Raw genomic sequence first — 22,129 nt, 5'->3', positions numbered from 1 at the left:
AAGGGCATGAGGGTCAAGAGCCTCAGGAGTCAGAGATGTTAAAAGATGGATTTCAACTTGAAAGAGTTTTCCATGTCTCTCTAGCCCATAAGAATCAAACCTCATGCGATAGGACTCTTGTAGATGGATTCTAGCTTGGAAAAGTCCTACTAGAGTGTTCATGATTCTTACAAATTGAATTCTTAGATGATGAGACTGAACAAAAATCGCATGCAGACTCAATTCAAATATAGTGAGATACAAACCCATCGAAATAGTTTCTAGATAGAAATTGTTCTACTAGAGTGGTCATGGGGCTTGAAAACTGAGTATCCATGTCATGAGGCTTGAACTTAAATTTGAGTGTGATGAGTTCTACTAGAGTGCTCATGAGGCTTGAAATTTGAGTTTTTGTGTCATGAGGCTTAAACTTAAGTTGTTCCAGCCTCGAATCTTGAGACTGTATTTTCAACTAAATCAAGTTATATTTGACTACTCATGAGGCTTGAAAACTAAGCATTCAAGTCATGAGGCTCGAACGAGCCCTTAAACTAGAGACTAAATGCTCAACTAAAACAAGTCATGTTTAAGTGATCACAAGGTTTGAAAAATAAACATCCATGTCATGAGGCTTGAACTTAAGTTCGAGCCTCGAAGCTAGAGACTAAATGCTCAACTAAAATAAGGTGTATCGTGCTCAAGATGCTTGAAAACTATCCACGTCCTAAGGGTTAAACTTTAGCTCAAACCCAAGAGGAATAGAATGAATGCTCGACTACTTAGAAAGAGTTTCGCAAGAGTCTTTGTTTCAAGAAGCATGAGAGAGAGAGAGAGAGAGAGAGAGAGAGAGAGAGAGAGAGAGAGAGAGAGAGAGAGAGAGAGAGAGATCATACCTTGAGCTACTTATGCCCTCAAACAAATTAAGTGCACCAGTGTCATTGCATTTGTAGGATGTGGCAAGCATGGATGCCAGTTTTGCAGGCACGCATATATGTGCCTGCCCAATATTTATCTTCTGTTGTCCATGCAACAATATCCTCGCCACCTACTTCCCAAGTGGCCCTCTTTTCTATATATGACGTACCTACATTCAAGCACATACTATAAAGACTCCACGGATGGAAGCTTCCGAATTGCCTCCACAATAGGTATCAAGCAGGCAATTTCTTCCTCCTAGAGTTCTCAAAAGAATTAATAATTGAATCTAAAGGGCACGAGGGTCAAGAGCCTCATGAGTCAGAGATGTTTAAAGATGGATTTCAACTGGAAAAGTTTTTTTCTTTGTGGCCCATAAGACTCAAATCTCATGAGATAGGACTCTTGTAGATGGGTTCTAGCTTGGAAGAGTCCTACTAGAGTGTTCATGATGCTTACAAATTGAGTAATTAGATGATGAGACAGAAAAATAAGTTTGGACTGTATGAAGACTCAATTCAAATATAGTGAGATACAAACCCTTCGGAATAGTTTCTGGATAGAAATTGTTCTACTAGAGTGATCATGGGGCCTGAAAATTGAGTATCCATGTCATGAGGCTTGAACTTAAGTTTGAGCGTGATGAGTTCCACTAGAGTGCTCATGAGGCTTGAAAATTGAGTTTTTGTGTCATGAGGCTCGAACTTAGATTCTAGCCGCGAATCTTGAGACTATGTTTTCAACTAAAACAAGTTATATTTGAGTACTCATGAGGCTTGAAAACTAAGTATTCACGTCATGAGGCTCGAACTTAAGTTCGAGCCCTGAAACTAGAGACTAAATGCTCAACTAAAACAAGTCACTTTTGAGTGATATGAGGCTTGAAAAATAAGCATCCATGTCATGAGGCTCGAACTTAAGTTTGAGCCTCGAAGCTAGAGACTAAATGCTCAACTAAAATAAGGTATATCATGCTCAAGATTCTTGAAAACTATCCAGGTCATGAGGGTTAAACTTTAGTTCAAATCCAAGAGGAATAGAATAAATGCTCAACTACTTAGAAAGAGTTTTGCAGGAGTCTTTGTTTCAAGAAGCATGAGAGAGAGAGAGAGAGAGAGAGAGAGAGAGAGAGGGAGATAAGATAGATCATACCTTGAGCTACTTATGTCCTCAAAAAAATTAACGGCACGAGTGTCACTGCCTTTGTAGGATGTGGCAAGCGTGGATTCCAGTTCAGGCATTCATGCATGCGCTTGCTCAATACTTATCTTCTATTGTCCATGCAGTATCCTCGCCACCTACTTCCCAGGTGGCCCTCTTTCCCATATGATGTACCTGCATTCAGGAACATACCATACATATTGCATGGATAGAAGCTTCTGAATTGCCTCCACAACAGGTATCAAGCAAGCAATCTCTTCCTCCTAGAGTTCTCATGAAGATTTATAATTGAGTCTCAAGGGCATGAGGGTCAAGGGCCTCATGAGTCATAGATGTTTAAAGCTGTATTTCAACTTGAAAAAGTTTTGCATGTGTATCTAGCCCATGAGAGTCAAACCTCATGATATAGGACTCTTGTAGATGGATTCTAGCTTGGAAGAGTCCTACTATCGTGTTCATGATGCTTACAAATTGAGTCCTTCGATGATAAGACAAAAAAACAAGTTTGGACAGTATGAAGACTCAATTCAAATCTTGTGAGATACAAACCCTTCGAGATAGTTTTTAGATAGAAATTGTTCTACTAGAGTGGTCATAGGGCCTAAAAATTGAGTGTCTGTGTCATGAGGCTTGAACTTAAGTTTGAGCCTGATTCCGGTCCTTTTTCATGTGTCATGAGGCTTGAACTTGAGTTTGAGCCTGATTCCGGAACCTTTTGAAAAAGGACGTGGTTCCAGCCAGTCTCTCAGGGGAGGGCGAGGAGAGAGAGGCGGAGCACCACCAGGGCCTGGAAGAGGGAGGCCAGTTGCGAGCGGAGCACGGTGACACACGCTCGGGCTTCTTGCGAGCGCTTGTGCACGCTGTCGATTCTCTGCCTCAGATCCGCAACAGTAGCCTGATCTGCATGAGCTGGTCCGGAGACGGTGGCGTGGATGGAGGCGGCGGCGGAGTGCAGCCCTTGAAGCTCGAAAAGAGAGCGCCCATGTCCTCCTGCTTCAGGTCACACTGTAGCTGCTACAGGGGCCCACCCCACATCGTTGCCGTCGCTAGGCTACTGCCGCTCTTGCAGCTGGAGGCGACGATCTTGCAGGCGCTGCGGATGGCGTCAGATGATGATCGGAGGGGGGGAGCAAGGGTTGCGATGGCGGAGGTCAGCACTAGCAGAGATATGAGCAAGGTGCCATCCAAGGCGTGATGGAGGGGCTGTGCTGCGGGATCACGTCGACAATTAGCTGCAGGTGCCAGCAGCTCGCGCTTGGCCGCCAGCAGCAAGGCCGCCTGCGCCTCTTTGATGGGCCTGTATTGGGCACAGCTGAGCGATTGAAGGCCATCTAAGCACGGTCGCAGCCGCCGTGCTGCTGCCAGGCGACCTGCTCTGGAGGTCTGTACTCCTCGGGCGCTCTGAATTAGCGCTGCCTGAAGGGAGCCCAGCTGGCGGTCCACGTCGTCTGCCACTTGCTTGAGAGAGGTGCAAGCGTCCAGCAAGCTCAGCATCTCATCGGCGCGCTGATTGGCGGGTGGAGGCGCAAGCGCATTCTTGAGAGCAGAGGCAAGAGCGGAGTGGGTGGAGAGCGTGCAGGCGCAGGCGTCAAGCAGCCAATTGAGATGCGCGCTTGCTCCCTGCAGCTGCAGCTGCCCGACCCGCTGTGCCAGGTCGGCATGGCAGCTGCCCATGAGTAGCTGCACGTCACCTTCCTCTGCACCTGCACCTGCGCTTGCTGCGGGGGGCCGTGTTCTTCATGCGGAATGACTGTACTCTGGCCACCAAGGCCAGAAGATTGCCAGCGCCCATTTTTCTGCTGATCTTATCGACTACAAGGCTACAAGCTGATGATGATGATGATTCTGCTCAACGCGGTGCTTGGGAAAACTGGTTCATCAGCACACACATTTATATACCTAAGTAATGGTGTGCTAGCTCCTTATAATTAGTAAAGGTGAAGGCTGGCTCCACCCTTTTGCTTGTGTGTATGCTTTAGTCATCTTGCTCTGGATTTCAGTCGATCCTCTTAACATGATTTCACCCACCTGCGAATTCTTCTGCTCACTCACGCCAATTGCATTTCTAGATTTTGTTTTTTAAACCTTGTCCAGGGTTCGCATATGCCAAAAAAAAAATAAAGGGCACTAATATTCTCTACCCATCATGTACTTTCCATCTCAAAAGGCAAGGTCCCATCCTATAGGCTAAGCTACTCTCTTTTGTTTCTTGCAAGGTGTCCTCCTCCTTCCTCTCTCTGGTCACTCACTGGTTACCTCTTCTCTCGAGGGAATCCTCTCTCTCTCTCTCTCTCTCTCTCTCTCTCTCACTCTCACACACACACACACACACACACACACACATCCTAAAAGTCTTAATGCTTTTCTAGTGACGAATTTTCCATGTGATACTTCTTTTGCTTTATTTTCTACACCTAGAGTAATTGGACTACTTAGTTTTAGTGTGAGTAACTTAGAATCTTCTAATCTAATACTTTTTTTAAGATCGATGGACTTGAAGACATGCCTCACCATGTTCCGTGACTAATTTTGCATGTCATACTGCTTTTGCTTTTCTACACCTAGAGTGAATTGTACTACTTAGTTTTAGTGTGAGTAAAGAATCTTTTTATGTGAACAAAGAATCCGATCCGTTGTAAAAGATCTAAGATATTGAATCTCCTAATTGAGCTCAAAATTAGACCAAAGGGCCTATAAGCATTTAAAACTTGTAAGACCACTGTTTGGAACTCCATCATACTTTCCAATTTTTGTTAAGATTTTTCTTCAGCTGTTCTTCTACTCCCCCCCTTACGCTTAAAGTGCATGTATATTTGACTAGCTAGGTAAACAATCTCACAAGTATTAAAAGTCTTAATGTTTTTCTCGTCGTGATAAATTTTGCATGTGATTCTTATTTTGATTTTGTACATGTGGAGTGATTGCACTACTTAGTTTTAGTGTGAGTAAATAATCATAAGAGTGATTTATATGAAAAGTCAACAATCAATTGACGATTGTTGTGACTCCGGAGATGATTCTTTTGTGTGTGTGTGTGTGTGTGTGTGTGTGCGCGCGCGCACGCGCAAGAGAGAGAGAGAGAGAGAGAGAGAGAGAGAGAGAGAGAGAGAGAGAGAATTGGAATAAAAGGTACCTTAATTTTCTACACCTAGAGTGGTTGCACTACTTAGTTTAGTGTGAGTAACTTAGAATCTTTTAACCTAATACTTTCTTTAAGGCCGATGGACTTGAAGACATGCGTCACCATATCCCGTGACTAATTTTGCATGTCATACTTCTTTTGCTTTTCTACACCTAGAGTGAATTGCACTACTCAGTTTTAGTGTGAGTAAAGAATCTTTTTACGTGAACAAAAAATCCGATCCGTTGTAAAAGATCTAAGATATTGAATCTCCTAATTGAACTCTTAATTAGACCATCAAGCCTATAAGCATTTAAATTTGTAGGACCGTTGTTTGGAACTCCATCATACTTTCCACTTTTTCTTCAACTGTTCTTCTACTCCCCCCCTTAGCTTAAAGTGCATGTATATGACTAGCCAGGTAAAAAATCTCACCAGTATTAAAACTCTTAATGCTTTTCTCATCGTGATGAATTTTGCATGTGATTCTTATTTTGATTTTGTACATGTGGAGTGATTGCACTACTTAGTTTTAGTGTGAGTAAATAATCTGTTAATGTGAACAATTTGCACACATGGAGTGATTGCACTAGTTAGTTTTAATGTGAGTGAAGAATATTTTAATATAAACAAAGAATTTGATCGGTTGCAATATCTAAGATATTGAATCTCTTAATCAAGCTACTAATTAAACCAATTTAAAGCTGATCCCATCATCCCAAATCCTAGATTGCACCCTTTGCTACATAGTACTAGCCTTGTATGATCATCATTCTTTATGTTCAATGTCAACTGAATGCCATACAAAGAGAATCTTAATGCACTATTATCCCAAGGTAAGGCAAGGTCTACCGTCTATGAAGACAAAAGCTTGCTCTCCAAATGCCTTGAACTCAATATCTCTTTTTTTCCATTGGTACTCTAACAAAACTTTTCTAAACACTTGGAGAACCTACTCATGGAAAATTTTAATGGTAAAATTGACTATATACTTTGAAAGTTTTTACTCTAGATTTTGTAATTTTCACCTTCAAATCTATAATTAGGTAAATTTAAAAATTTGTAGGTGGGATTCTACTAAACCTAGGTTTGTCTACGTTCCAAAAGCAAGTCTATGTCATGGTGGAAACGATTTTTGCTAAGTCCTGAACAATGACATGAGTTTTCTATGTGATTTGTCTCTCTGCCCAAAACTATACATATGTTAATGCTTCCTATTGCTTTACCCTATTTTTTCTAGATAAGGCCTCTTGTAGCAATACAAAAATTTGCAACCTACTTATATGCTCTCACCTACAGAAGGTTGATGTCACTAGCCAAAAACTGTCCCCTTGATTACGAGTTGATGCAACACAACTGCTTCTTCAAGCATGAAACAATGGGCTTTATGCCAGACATATGCAGCTAATGACAAAGAGTAAAATCAACAACACGGACGCTGACAATCCCAATGCTTAGCTTAGCACCCTCCAATTCAAAAAATGAGTTGAAGTTGGGATTTAGTGAGGGATTTTAAACCTTAGAAGCAAAATCTCGAAGAGTGATACTCAAAAAACATATGTAATGGGAAGACTCTTGCTTGGCCATGAATATCGATGGGGAGTCCACTAGGTAGATCTGTTCAAGCTGGAGAACAATCACCCAAGGAATGCCAACAGTTGGGTCTTACCCTATATCTGACAATGGTTGTTAGCCAGCCTGTGTGGCTCATAGCCCTTGTGTCAATGAGTGTTCAATCGACGAACCGACAAAGACTAATTTGGATGGCATCTTGTCCACTTGCTAGCTGAGAGTTAGAACATCTTGGCTCAGGCGGACTCACGAGCAAAACATCTATCAAAAGCTTCTTAGAAAGTTTTCATTATTCTTCGAGATAAATAAGAAGAAAAATAAATAGCATGTTGGTTTGAGGAAGGTTTCTTAACCTACTGTAGTGCGTACCCAATCCATGTGTTCGTGTGCATCTTATGACTAGGTTGCAGCTTACTATAAGCATGCAACAATCTATTTGTATGACGCTCTCATAAAGAGAGGCAATAGAAAACGCAAGTCAAAGTTTCACCCCACTACCTTGTATGGGGTTGTGACTGTACGAGAATAACTTGAATAAGGCACTTTGCCTGTGAATCAACTCCAAGTTTTAGGTTCTTTTTAGTGTTGTTGTGTGTTGAAAGCAACCAAGAATCACGTTAACAATCCATCACTTATCGCTCCCTTGATAGAGTTGCGAGCGTGAGAGCGGAAGCGTAATTTTTGAGTCGGTAGAATTAAATCCACCGAGATAGCATGCCATGCATGAAGAATTGTAAACCCTTGCCGAGAGGAATGGCCGCAAAAGTGAGAGCCAAAACAAAAGTTCCTTGCACGGTAGCCTATACTGCTAGGGAGACATCCTAACTTGATGTTGCCACACAGAAAATGGGAGCAGATATCCGTATTTTACCAGCTCTGCAATCGTGTATACCAATTCCCTTGGTTTGAAGTCAATGGGCTGTATCGATGTACATGTTAGAATCCGTGCTTTACAGTAGGATGAAAGGTTAGACAATTTTACGTTTTGGTTGTTTTTCCATGTTTTCACATTTCTTTTGGAACATATTGTATGATGCAAAGTTGTCTTGAAATTTTGAAGGACAAACTCACTGGAAGATGGCTCATAGCCATAGCTACTGCACGAGAGAGAGTTGTCGCGTATGTCATATACATCCTCTTTGCATGTAATGAAATAACATGCAGACAAACTGACAAATTCCTCCAAGTTTTTATGCTCATAGCATATGCCAGATGGGAAAATTGCAATGCAATATGCCGAATTGGAAGCCTTGCTTCCCTCAACAGCAAAAGAAAGTTGACCATGTCGATCATTCACAAAAAATAGACCTTGTCTACTTGTAGATCTGCTAGAAAAACTGAATTATATGTGCAATGTATATGCATCTTGTACATACTTGAGTCTATGAATGATAGCCAAGAGCAATCATAGATTCCCATTGCATACCATAGTTATCAAGCACATGCTCAGTAAACAAATACGTACCTCGTTAAGTACATTTGTTGACGAACCTTGCTGTCGTAAGAATAGGATGACTTGCCAGCAAGAAGAAAACCAAGAAATGATTTTCCAGATAATGATGGTTGTTTCAATAGACATGGCCGCTAGTGGATTCAAATTCACCATTTCAGATTGCCTGCTTCTTAGAATTGAATTAATGATCGGACGTGCCAATCATTGTTGCCTTAGAATGGTGTTGCTATGATCTCCCAATAAAGTTTTCGAATTACCTCTACTTACTTTAAATTATAACTAGAATTTTAGCTCATTTCTCTTCCTCTGGAGATGATATGTCCAACTTTCTTAAAAAACATTGTGGCCTCAACCCAACTTTTATTAGTACCCACACTACACTTGCTATCTTAAACTGATGATATTTTCTACAAGGATGGTGATACTTTTGAAGATGTCCAAGAATTTCAAAACAACCTTTGCTCCCTTAGTGACTCTAACTTGTTAGAGATGGTCCCCAAAGTTTCCAAGGTCTTCCCCTTTATTCTAGTCAAACAAAAAGAAGTTGAATCATTCAGAGTTGGCCATCAGCTTTGGGTCCTCCCCAACGAGGCTTTTTTGGCACCTATCCTAAGTGAAACATGGGTGTATCTAGTTAACCTCCCTCCTTCCTCTATGGAGGACTGCACACTCAAGGTTCTAAATGGCAAGCAGTTCTTGGACAAACGGGAACTCATCAAAGCGCCCTTTAGCCTCAAATTTGTTTACCACTACAAATGTTTGTCTAATGTTGGTCTATATATTTGTACAAAAGGGAATATGGAGTTCGCTAAAAGCAATCCCAACTTCTATACTTAGTCCATTTGAAATATTCTTTTACCTTACCTAAAATGTGTATGCAAGTTTCTGGACCCCAAAGCCTCATGTGATTCTAGTATGCAGCAGATGCACCATTAGCATTGTATGGGTATACAGAGGCAGATTGGGCAGGTAGCATTGTTGATAGGAGATCTACGAGTGGCTTCATGTTCTCTTTTGGGAGTGCTGCTATTACTTGGAGCAGCAAAAAGCAGCCTATGGTTGCTTTATCGAGCACAGAGGCCGAGTACAGAGGTGCAACAGTTGCGGGGTGCGAGGTAGCTTGGCTATGCACATTACTTGAGGACTTGGGAGTGCAGGTGGACCAGCAGATTTTCATCCATTGTGACAACCTCAGCAGCATGCAGTTGGCTAGGAACCTAGTGTTCCATGCCATGACCAAACACATAGAGGTCCATTACCACTACGTTCGAGAGCGAGTGTTGGCGGGCAACATCGACTTGGTCTACGTCAACACAGAGGAGCAGATAGAGAATATCTTTACCAAGGCCCTCGGAGCTGAGAAGCTTCGACGTTTCCAGACTATGCTTAGACTTTGCGACATGCAGAGCTCGAGTGGGAGTGTTGATATGTCGAGCTCTACACCTTGAGCTGGCATCCACTACGGGTCTTGGCCGCTTACGGCATTTACTCACTGGCGCGTTACGTGATCGACACAGAGGATCTCTGCCAGTGATTCTACAGCTGGACTACACTTATAGTGCCAGCCTAGTACGCTTCTAGCGAGTTGACACTTAGTGACCGCATGTATATATGTGCTACTTTTCAGCTTTATCACTTAGTCATTTTGTAATCTCTTTTCTGTGAAGAAGAAGAAGAAGCTTTCCATCTCTGTGTGCTTTGTGCTTGTCTTGTGTAGCTCTCTTGCATCCTCATTCTTTATAGATGGGTGGTACTTGGCATCAGTAGATGTTGAGCAGATGCAGATGGAAATGAGAGAATACATGAAGGGAGTATGGGAGCATATCAAGGTAAGGATGTATGATGTGGTGAGTAAACCATATCAGATGTTTTCAAAGGAGGAGATGAAGAAGGAAAACTTGTTTATGGAGAAGTAGAATACTGAACTGAAGCAGAATTATACTGAACTGAAAGGGTAGTTGAGGAATTGAAGATGCAGCTGCAGCAACAAGGAGGTCAACAATCTGAGCAGGTGTTTGTTAATAAAAATTCTGAAGTGCTTGTAGGAACAGGTGTGCCAGCAGGAGTTCAAGAGCATATTACTGAAGACACAAGGAAAGGTGCAGCTGGCAGGACAGGCTAAAGATGTTGTGGAGGAGGATTGAACACACTCCCCTCTCTCTCCTCTTGTAATTACTTTAATCTCCATGTCACCTCTCACTTTTTTCATCAACCCATCTCTCTCTCATGAGACTACTGTTCTGGCGCATTTAGACACAGCCAGACAAGTGGGGCCCACAGTCACATGGCCTGTGTAGATAATGATTTCTTCATTTCTAAATTCTAGAATTTCTCCCCCCTCCTCCCCTATATAAAGAGGGATCACCATCACACTAATACACACACAAAATCACCAGATAGTACAATATGCACTCTGTGTGCCTAGCGCGCACACACACACACCCACACCATCACCATCACCGCAGTCACCATGCTCAACTTGAGCACAACCTCTACAGCCTTGGGCTATGGAAGATGAAGGGCAGCTAAATCAAGGATGATGACCATAACCCTCGTGCGAGTCTTTGCCATCAGCTCCCACCTATCCGCCATGTGCTCTACCACTCTCTCCCTTCTCTTTCCCCTACCCTATGCTCCCCATTTCATCGCCTTATTCTCTAAATAAAAGCTTGCAGCTTTGTGAGTATGTTTCTTGCAATGTTTTGCCCATGTGAGGTGTGTGGAATCACAACCCAGTCTTGTGTTTGGAGTGAGCTTGTGTATGTGTGAAGGGTGTGCGGATTCGCCATCCTTCTGTGGTGCCTAAGTACTAAGCCTCTATACTCTCTCTCTCTCTCTCTCTCTCTCTCTCTAACTTGATCTCATTCCCCTTCCTCTCCACAATTACTCCCAAGCATCCATCTCTCTTGGATGAAAACTTTGTTATGGTGGTGTGTTTGTTTGCGTCCTAGACGCTCAAAGCTAGGTGGGGCCCCCCTGTTCGCTTTAGCGTGATAGGTTCGAGGCGCGGCATTCGGCCCCTAGTGTTTTAGAGGCTTTGGGGTTCGGGGTTTGCTTTGCTCCCGTCACTATAAAAGGAGGTGAGGGTTTCTTTGTCGCCTCACTTAGCCTTGTTTTGCGTATTGTGTGTGTATGATAAAGTGAAGAGTGTGCGCTTTCTTTCCGCCTAGTTACTGTAGTGTTATGGAGTTGGTTGAGCATGATGTGGCTTCTCAGGTCGGTAACCATGTATTTGGATAGTGGAAAATCAGTGTAGACACAAACACAAGAAAATAAATACTGCAGACTTTGTAAGTTAAAATCGTCCATGCTTTCCCATCTACTCACGTTGTTGGATCTACGCCGCCCCTTGTGCGAGCTTCCCCTTCTCTCTACTAGGGTTTTTTAAGGATTCACATCTTTCTACCCCAAGTCGGGATATGGTGACGTGTGTCTTCAAGTCCATCGGCCTTAAAGAAATTATTAGATTAAAAGATTCTTTACTCACACTAAAACTAAGTAGTGCAATTCACTCTAGGTGTAGAAAAGCAAAAGAAGTATCACATGCAAAATTAGTCACGGGATATGGTGATGCATGTCTTCAAGTTCTTCAGCCTTAAAGAAAGTATCAGATTAAAAGATTCTTTACTCACACTAAAACTAAGTAGTGCAATTCACTCTAGGTGTAGAAAAGCAAAAGAAGTATCAGATGCAAACTTAACTCTAAATAGTTATTTATACAAATAAATTATGATCAAAAGGCTACCACCTCTTTTGATCGAGTGTCTTTATTCCCATTTTTTGCTCATAATTCATTTTGTGTCTTTCATACCCATCATTTTGTGAGGTATTTTATAGTTTTGACTGTACAGGTCTTTGAATGTGTCAAATGGTACCAAAAACAAATTCTCCAAAAAAGACTATGTATAGTCCATTCCATAAATAGTCTTTTAATTTCAACACCTAAAACCAGTAAGATACGACGGCAGAGTGTAGTATACACTAGAGTAGAAAGAACCAATGTGAAGCCTCAAAACCCAAATTCCATTGTATCCATACTCTAGGTTGTGCCATTTCAAGTGGGTATATACCCCAAAAATAGAACTACTTTGCCCACTAGGTCAAAAGAGGATATTAAGATCAAAAGATCGACATACTGAACCATATTTTATTGAGGTACTAAATCATATTTTGATCAAAAGCATCTTATATAAAATTAAACAATTGATACTAGCAGACCACTATCTGCACACTTCTCAATGCTCACACACTCAGCAAGACCAGTATACAACACACACGGTGTCAGGAGTTTTTTGGAGCAAGGGATTGCGCTTATGTACATACCCATCCATGGGGCATCGAATAAAGAATTGCCCATTTTCTAGAGCCAGGTGGTTACGTGGGGCCCACACGTGTACAGTTAGGACAGCATGTACATAGTGCATCGATTTTCATCGTTACTAGTACCAGTGTGTTTTATTTACAATAAGGAGGATTTGGTAGCGCGTAAAACTTCTCGACGAAGCTATCCGCGGGCCGACTACATGAGGTAAGCAGGTGCGTCAGATGGCATCTAGTGGCGTAAGGAGGTCGAACGGGGTCACTATTTGCACGTGGATGAGTACGGACGCAACATGGGTGTTTTCTTGTGATATTTTATACAAAAAGGTCCTCATGAAGACCATATTTTGGGGCCACTTCACGTGGTGGCAGGATGCATTTGAGAAAAGCTGCGTGCTAGGTGTACTGATGATGCAAAAAGGTGACAACTATGCACTGCGAGGTCAGTTTTTGGCCTGTTCGGGGTCCGTTTGAGGTCATCTAAAAGGCCAAGGGTTCCCAAGTAATAAATCTAAGTGTGGGAACTGAAAACACTAAGAGAAGACAAGAAAAAACGTGGAGAAGAGAGGAGGAACAGCCGCAACTGTGTTTTTGCTCATTTTGGAGCCTGTTTTGGCCGTAAACTGCTCATCCGAGGTCGGATTTCAGCACTTTGACATTGTAGACTGGGGTTTTGGGCCGTTCCGGATGCGATGGCGCTGTCCATTTTGCCAAATTACTCAATTTTTATTTTTATTTTTGACTGTGTAATTTTCTCCTATGAGCGAAGCTTCTGCTCTTATTTGTGGTTGTATCTAGCATATTCTACCCATATTGTGTGAGCTATTTGCCCCATTGGTGCTGGCCCAAGCTCAATTGTATGTAAACATCCTAAATTCTCCTCTTTTGTGCTGAGTTTTTTGGGTGTGTGTGTGTGTGTGTCTCTCTGTGTGGAGTGGGTAAACCGATAGTCTCTCTCCTCTCACTCCATCGGTGTGTTCCCTGTCTCGGCCAGGTGGATTGTGTAAGCCGAGTGGTGCCCCATAGTGTATGTGTGTGTATATCATCCCAAGAGTGTGTGTCGGGTCAGTATAGAGGCGTTCTGTGTGTTTCCATCCTGCTCACATTCTTTTGGTGCCCCCACTGAGAATCTTCTTCGAGAACCTTCTGCTTCGAGCTTCAAGCTTCGAGATTAGGGATTACAGGTTGCAGACTACAGGTTACAGGTTATAGGGACAGGTACAGGTAGAGGTGATTCACACAGGTACAGGTAGTTGGAGTACAGTGATATACTAGCAGTGGTGTCACTTGCAGTTGTGGTAGGAATGCATCACTTGGCGCTTTTTTGAGCGCATTGTCTGCTGGATTGTACGTTACTTGTGGAAACTGCCATTGTACGCCTTTGTGGAGACATACTTGGTTTTATTTGGCAGTCCCAGCCATTTCTGAGACTTGACTATACGCGATTTGCATTTAGCCTTCGTGTGAGGGTCGATAGCGTGAGGTTTTATTGGGCTGGGGGATTCTCAAATGTGGAGATCCTTTCGGTGATACAGGTAGCTGGAGCACCCTTTTTGTGACCTCGCCATAGGCTATGTACTAGTGGTTCTTACTTGATGCTCGGGTTCTATTGTTGACAGTTTATGCATACATATATAGTCTATATTTTGGGTTCTCACTGCTCTACTTCTGGGGAAACTCTGTCAAAATTTTTCCAAGTTATGATGGCTGGTCTTTGGGTCTTTTAAGGCATTTATGATGTTATGTTGCTGAAATTTTGGCAAAATCAGAGGATAAGATAGGTGTGCTTTCTTGGGAGCTGCATGGTTGGCTTAAATGGATGATTAAAATGGCCCTCAATTCACTCCTTTTCATTTAACTCAGAGAATCTAAATAAATGTTCATGTGTCTAGGAAGATTTTTTGCCAGCAGCGCATAGTCTTTATGTCGGGCCAAGAAGATTATGAGAGATCCTGGAATTTCCTTTGCCTGTTGTAATTCCAATGATTAACTATGAAAACTCATTTGATGTGCATGTGTTTGTCCTTATCTAAAGTTGAGCTCCATTGAAGTTTCTAGGAATTGAGTCAGTCAAAAGTTTTGGGTTCTTGCGTTCGAAGGGGTTCTCAAAGCATTGTAACTTGGGTAGCCATGGCTTTCTCTTATCCGGAGTTTCATGGAAGAAGTGATGAATATTGTAACTTGGGTAGCCATGGCTTTCTTGCGTTTGAAGGGGTTCTCAAAGCATTGTAACTTGGGTAGCCATGGCTTTCTCTTATCCGGAGTTTCATGGAAGAAGTGATGAAGATGTGGAAGACTTTTTGGAAAAGATGGAGGTTGCCTGCATTAGCAACCAGATTCATGACCGGAAGCTGATGTTATGTCTTCTCCAAATCTGTTTGAAGAGTGATGCACGAGTTTGGTCCAAAGCATTTGAAGAGGAGTTGTGTGTGGCTGATCCACCCATAAGGTTGAGTTGGGACAATCTACGGCATGGGTTGGAAGAGGAGTTTGTGAAGATAGAAGATCCTAACAAAGTGTGGCAAGAAGTACAGGCTTTAGTGAAAAAGGAAGGTGAGCCAGTAGATGCGTACATACGTAAGTTTTCATTGGCATGGGAACGGATGTGCAAGGCCTTAGCACCACAGGTACCCCCGCCTGACATGATGAAGAAGGACAGGTTCTTGGCTGGTCTTTGGGAGAATATACGTTGGAGAGTGCAGTTAAAGAAGCCTACGACATATGAAGATGCACTAGAGGTGGCAAGGAACAAAGAGTGGAAGCTGAGGAAAATGAGCTATTAGGGGTAGAGTCTTTGCCCATGAGGTCTGAATTTCAGCCTATGGATTCTTTGCAAGGTCGCAAGACAGGGGTTCATCATGAACCAGTGGTTCATGTTACTATTTAGGTTATGCCATCAGTGGTCACTACATCTGTGCAAGATGATGGGCTAAGGCAAGACATGAGACAAGTGGTAGATTTAATGAAGAATCTCAGCCTCAACCTACTAAGTCAAGTGGGAAATAATCGAGGTCGAGGGAGGTTTGCAAATCAGCCAGGAGGTGACGAAAGACCTAAGAATGGTGTTGGACAAAGCAATGGTAGGTTCTGGAGGCAGACGCCCACATGTTATAATTGCGGAGAGTTGGGCCACATCAGCGCACAATGTGATAAGCCACCAAGGATGGGGGGAGACATGTATCCATTGCCAAGACAGGTGCTAACTAGGTCAAATGATTATGGCATTGAAATAAAGGGAGAAGAAGGAACCAGTGGATTTACCCAGGAGGAAAAGGGAAAGACAAAAGTATTAAGTGTAGTCACTTTGGAGAAGGCATCAAAGCTAGAGGATACATTAGTGATGCCTATTGGGAAGAGGACTATAGAGGACAAGGAAGGAAGAAGTGCCCCAGGTCCTAGTAAGAAGAAGGGAAAGAGCCATGAAGGCGAGGATGTCAAGGCCAAGAGGAAAAGAAGGGCTCGTCGAAAGTTTCATGTTTCAGAATTTCCACTAGGGGATGGGCAATTAAGCTATGACTTGAAGGAGGATCTGACAATCAGGAAGGCAGATGTTACTTTTGGGCAGCTTATAGAGATGGTGCCTAAACTAAAACGACAGTGGAAGAGGATGGTTAACCCAATGGAGAGAGAGCCAGAGAGAGGTTCAGTGAAGGTGTTGGCGATGGATGAGCTACCAGACATTTGTCCAATAGTTGATGTGTGGCATAAAAGAAAAAATCTGGGACAAGGTTATGTGGATGGTGGAGCCCAAATATGCATCATAACACACTCATGCGTCGAGAAGATGGGTCTCACAGTGACTCGGGTGTCAGGCTTCCGGAGTAGATTGGCAAACCATCAAAAAGTAAAATGTTTGGGTGTTGTAAAGAGCTTAGAAGTGGAGGCCTATGATGCAAAGGCGATGGTTGATTTTCGTATGATGCCAGCGAGGTTGGGAGCATATCCTATCATATTGGGCAGACCATGGTTACATGCAGTGGGAGCTGTTCAAGATTGGAGATGGGGTACAATTAGCCTCTATGGAAAGACAGGTGCCAAGAAGCTATATAATTTGGACACAAGAAAACATTGGAGGAGATTGATGAAGATGAGGATGATTCTAGTGATGAAGACTATTCCACAGTATCTGATGAGGACAGTGATAGTACTACCAGCAGTGATGAGGATGCTGATGTTGCATTTCTTTTGATGGTGGACAAAGAAATCGAGGAGTCTGGTTTGGTTGCATTTGCAAATGAGGTTGAAGATGAAAGTGAAGGGCTTTATGAAGTGATTGAAGGGCTGATGCAAACCAAGATTGAATTGTCAAAGAAGCAGGAATTGATGACACAAATGATCAGTGGAGACCTTTCAACTATGGAGAAGGAGATATATTTGCACATGCCGGTCTATGCCAAAATAATTGATTGTCTCCTTAATGCAAGGTTGATATATGGAATCTCTATAGGTTTTCCTTGGGAGCCATGTGGAACCTTGATTAAGCTTTTGATGCAGGGAAGGCAATGTGTTTTTGTGTGGGATCCAGGCGGGGAGTGTCATATCTCTTGTTGCTGCTGCTGAGCATGAATGCTCTAGCAGGCTAGGGGATGGGCAAATTATGTCAGGAGTTTTTTGGAGCAAGGGATTGTGCATATGTACATACCCATGCATGGTGCATCGAATAAAGAATTGCCCATTTTCCAGAGCGAGGTGGTTACGTGGGACCCACATGTGTACAGGTAGGACAGCATGTACATAGTGCATCGATTTTCATCCTTACTAGTACCAGTGTGTTTTTTTTACAATAAGGAGGAGTTGGTAGCACGTAAAAAGTCTCGAGGAAGCTATCCACGGGCCGACGACATGAGCTAAGCAGGTGCGTCAGATGGCATCTAGTCGCGTCAGGAGGTCGAACGGGGTCAATATTTGCACGTGAGTACGGACGCAACGTGGGTGTTTTCTTGTGATAATTATGCAAAAATTTCATCATGAGGACCATCTTTTGGGGCCACTTCGCGTGGTGGGGGGATGCATTATTGACAAAAGCTGAGTGCCAGGTGTACGAATGATGCAAAAATGTGACAACTATGCACTGCGAGGTCAGTTTTTGGCCTGTTTGGGGTCCGTTTCTAAAGGCCAAGGGTGCCCAAGTAATAAAGCTAAGTGTGGGAACTGAAAACACAGAGAGAAGACCAGAAAAAACGTGGAGAAGAGAGGAGGAACAACCGCAACTGTGTTTTTGCTCATTTTGGAGCCTGTTTTGGCCGTAAACTGCTCATCCGAGGTCGGATTTGAGCACTTAGACATTGTAAACTGGGGTTTTGGGCAGTTCCAGATGTGATGGCGCTGTCCATTTTGCCAAATTTCACTACAAGAGGTTGTGTGCTCTTGTGACGCTGTTAGCGACGGAAATACACTGGGTTTTTATAACCCCCGGCGTTGCTAAAACCGTCGCTAATAGCGTCACTATGAGAGCGTCGCTATATGCGTCCCCATAGGCGTCGCTATATAGAGACGCTCATAGCGATGCTCATAGCGACGGTCATAGCGACGTTTACACAGAAGTCTATAGCGACGCTCATAGCGACGCTACAGAGCTATAAATAGCGACGGTTATAGCGACGCCCGAGAGAATTTTTTTTTGTGACAGGGCATTGAATGCCCTGCCACCCATCAACCATATTGTACTTGATTCACTTTTTAAAAAAAGTGCAAGGGTAGATAATAGACCCAAAATAGTCACCCACAAGACGCATTGTTTGCAAAATTGACAAGCGTAAAATTGACAATTGTACACATCATAGGCAAAATGAATTGATTGGAAAATGTAATAATGACAATTGTACAACATCATAGGCATAAAGAATTGATTGGCAAAATGAACTACAGTGACAAATGTAATAATATACATGGTTCAAAAAGACGTATAAAATCCATCTCATGATACATAAGCTATGAGAAACCCCAAACTAATGCTATCTAGCTACGGCTAAACTGACGTCGTCTAGTCAGACGTCTCATCGCGTCCAAGTGGCGTATCTGTCGGATTCTGCAAAAAAAGACAATAAGACAGCTTTCAGTAAGTATAAACATATAACGACATTTATAAAACAATACAAAAAATAGAAAAGAGTAAACCCTAATACTAACCATGACGCCACGAGAACTGAGAATGTCCATCAGGGCGTTTAAGCCCTTCCTGCCTGCGTACTCGCGCTCGTACGGTGTGGGATCAGGTCCTGTCATCGACCACTGTCAAAACATACAAAGAATTCATTATGTTAGAATTAAAAAACTCATAAACCCTAAACTATCGAACATAAAGAGCAATGCGAAAACACTTACAAAATCGGCCTCAAATGATGCCCATCCACCACTCCCCAAGTGGTGCGAGCTCCCTGCCTCTACTCGCGCTCTGGCTGCATCCTTTTGTTGCTTCCACTTGTCGGGATTCTCGTTAGCTGCTTTCTTCGCATTCTTCCAATCTTCTTTGGCCAGCCAATCTGGTCTATTCGACCCATGCTTGATTGCTTTTTGCACTTCGGAACGCTTGTGTTTGCAGTATTCGCGCATTCGAATCTTCATCAGGTCTTCATTGAAGCGCTGATCCCGTGTTGGAACGGTGTCGTGCTGTGACATGTACATAGTGGGAACACATGCTACAAGAGATATCTTGTAACTTTTTAGATACATAATTATATTTCCTATAATGTACATATGCATATGTAAGTATAAAAATAAGCTTTCTATCTCATCTTATTATTTATCTCAAGGGTAATGTATTCTTACTTTACCATCAAAAAATACTATGGGAAAAGTGTCAATAGCTCCGCCTCTTTAACTTGGGGCAAAAAGCATTGATTCTTTATTTCTACTATTTCATTATCATCTCACATCCTGGCTAGATCCTATATCTAGGGTAAACTCCAATATATATATATTCTATGTATTTTTTATACTTTTCTTATATTTATTTTTAAATAGCTACTAGGAGAGAATCAAATCCTAGTGGGACACTAAGTGGCATGATTTCAAAGATACACTTATTTTAATGCATTATTGCAAGCATGGTTACAAAACATTGTCAAGGAGAAATGCCATGCTTTCATATGGCATGAGGTGTCCTTGGGAATTAAATGAAAGTCAAGGCTAAGGAGTCCACATGAAGACTTTTGCTGCCATAAATGGACCCTATTTTGATGAATTTTTTACACAAGGTTCCAATCCAAATTGGGGAATTATTTTAAAATGAAAATCGTAGCTAATGAGCTGAAGTTTCTGCCCATATTTTTATTTTTTTATTTGGAGCTACGGTTTAGGAGATATGATCAAAATACTGGACCCCAGTCTGCCCACATCATGCAGGGACAGCTCATTTCCAACTTTTCCAATTTCTGTTCACACTGGCTCCTCTCTTCTTGTGTAAACCCTTGTGGGTTCCCTTCACCTATAAAAGGGGACCTCTTCTTCCTTGGAAGGAACTCAAGCATTCAAGCCATTGATGAGAGGAATTCTCGAGGGAGTGAGTAGTAATGCCTAATTGTACTTAGCCATTAACATAAGCCCAAGCCTACACTTTCTCCTAGAGGAAAACTAGCCATTCTTGTACGCCATCCTTGGAGGATCAACTCTAATCAAAGAAGGTGTTGTACTTGGCGTATCAATCAAAGTGGAATTATCCACTCTTCTTCTCTCTCCATCAATAATGGTGCCGAAGGATTTCAAGTAAGATGTGTTCTACATTGATGTTTTCTTGATTTCTTGTTGTTTTCATTTTCATCTCTAATCCAACATATATATATGTATCTAATCTTATCTCCTTAACCAAACCTATCTCTCTCATTCATTCATCCTCTCTAGGTTCTCTTTGCTATAGGTACATCTCTCCCCGCAGTATCCTTATTGCCTACGGGCAAGAATAGGGCTTGGGAGGGAAACTTCTCATCTCTTCACTTCTCTCATATCTACATTTCTCACATACTATCCTAGATGAATAACCCACTTGATGATCATTTCTATCGCTTTCACTCTGTACGATCTATTAGAATTAACGTATGGATTAGCCGTAGAATACACTTTCAACAACGTATAGTGTTTCTCTTCGGCCCTGAAAGGCTCAATGAAATACTTCTATCACCGGATCCCATCATACTACCTCTCATAGACTATAATTTTTCTTTTGATGTAAGCATAGTTATCTTGCTATGAACCAAGAGGATTTGTACACACAATTAGTCCCAATCACTAGACAAAATATCTATATTATGGTAAGCACAAAACTACAATTCCAAAGAACAATTCGTAGCCTATTTGGTCAGCCAAGATTGAATGCCATTAACTCATCCATTAATCCTTTCATATTACCCATGATACGATATGACCATAGCCTTGATGTTTTCATCTTCGTTTTGTTTTGACATTCTCTTTTGCGTTCTTTCTTTGTGTGTGTGTGTGAATGCAAGAGAGAAAGGGTGAGTCTTCTTTGATTGCACTTCTTTCTAAACCCTAGTCTTCATGGCATCTATGGTTTAACTCCTTCATATAGTTTTTGTTGAGTTCTCTCACAAACTCTCATAGCCATAAGCCGGGTGCTTTCCTGGCAAGACCGCAAATTTCTCGACATATTTTTGGTGAACGCGACGCGAATCTGCTAGGGTGAGAGTTTGTGGGTAACCATGGGTGATCATGTTGAGGAACAGGGTATGCATTTTTACCCAGCAACAATGCAAATGTTTCAAGCATTTGCAATGTTCATGCAACAACAACATGCTATTGAAAGAAGGGAGATTTCAGCAACAAAGGCCATACAAGCGGTCGTCAACAGAATGGATCAGTTCAATGGCCAAGATGTAACCAAGTACTTACGCGAGTATGTGAAGGAGATGGAACTGCATCGCGTGTCAGAAGGTGAGATGATTCAAAGCTTTGAGCTAGTTGTTGCTCCAGAAATTAGGGAGCATGTTAGGGCAATTAAAGATGGGCATGGGAGAAATTGGGAAGAACTCAAAGTAGCTTTAAAGGAGGAATATTTCATGGAGGACTCTGAGAGAGTGACCAAAAGGACATTCTTAGAATGGGTAGTCAAGCCAAAGCAAGGACTATCAATAACAGAGCTACTTAGGGAATTTGAGCGGCGCTATGCACAACTCACTAGGACAGAAAGGGCCACACTAGATGCAGAGAAGACAGATCTTTTCTTACAAGCTGCAGGTAAAGAGTTTCAAGAAAATTTGGAGCTTCTTCTTGAAGATAAAGATGCTGAGCAAGGACTAAAGACTGACTGGAATGAGGTTGAAGGTGCTGTCTCACTGCTTGCCAAACGACAAAGAAGAAGGGACAAGATGGTAGTAAACACTACAAGTCCTTCCACCTCAATATCTGACAAAATGGTAAAGCCTACTTTTATCGCTCCTAAGTTTGATGAGTCCATGCTAGATGAGCTTGTGAAGGGAATGCGTGACTTGAAGGTGAAGTTTGCAAAGCTTGAAGAAAAAGGCCAACCATCAGGGCCACTTCCTAGGCAAAGACAACAGCCCACAAAAGGGTTTGTTAATAGATGTATTTGGTGTGATAGTACAAACCATGTAAGAAGGGATTGTGATGATTTTAGTGATGCTTTGTCAAAAGAT

At 42.3% G+C, this 22,129-nt stretch overlaps 1 pseudogene; it reads right to left on the bottom strand.

Moving 5' to 3' along the window:
* Window positions 1-2,595: 2,595 nt before the first annotated feature.
* LOC147441012 (uncharacterized) lies at window positions 2,596-4,235 on the bottom strand (annotated as a pseudogene).
* Window positions 4,236-22,129: the final 17,894 nt, after the last annotated feature.

The sequence above is a fragment of the Adiantum capillus-veneris genome, chromosome 15, assembly GCF_014529385.1.
Source record: "Adiantum capillus-veneris isolate H3 chromosome 15, ASM1452938v2, whole genome shotgun sequence".
Classification (NCBI taxonomy): domain Eukaryota; kingdom Viridiplantae; phylum Streptophyta; class Polypodiopsida; order Polypodiales; family Pteridaceae; genus Adiantum; species Adiantum capillus-veneris.
This window is presented reverse-complemented; position numbering and strand designations above follow the sequence as displayed.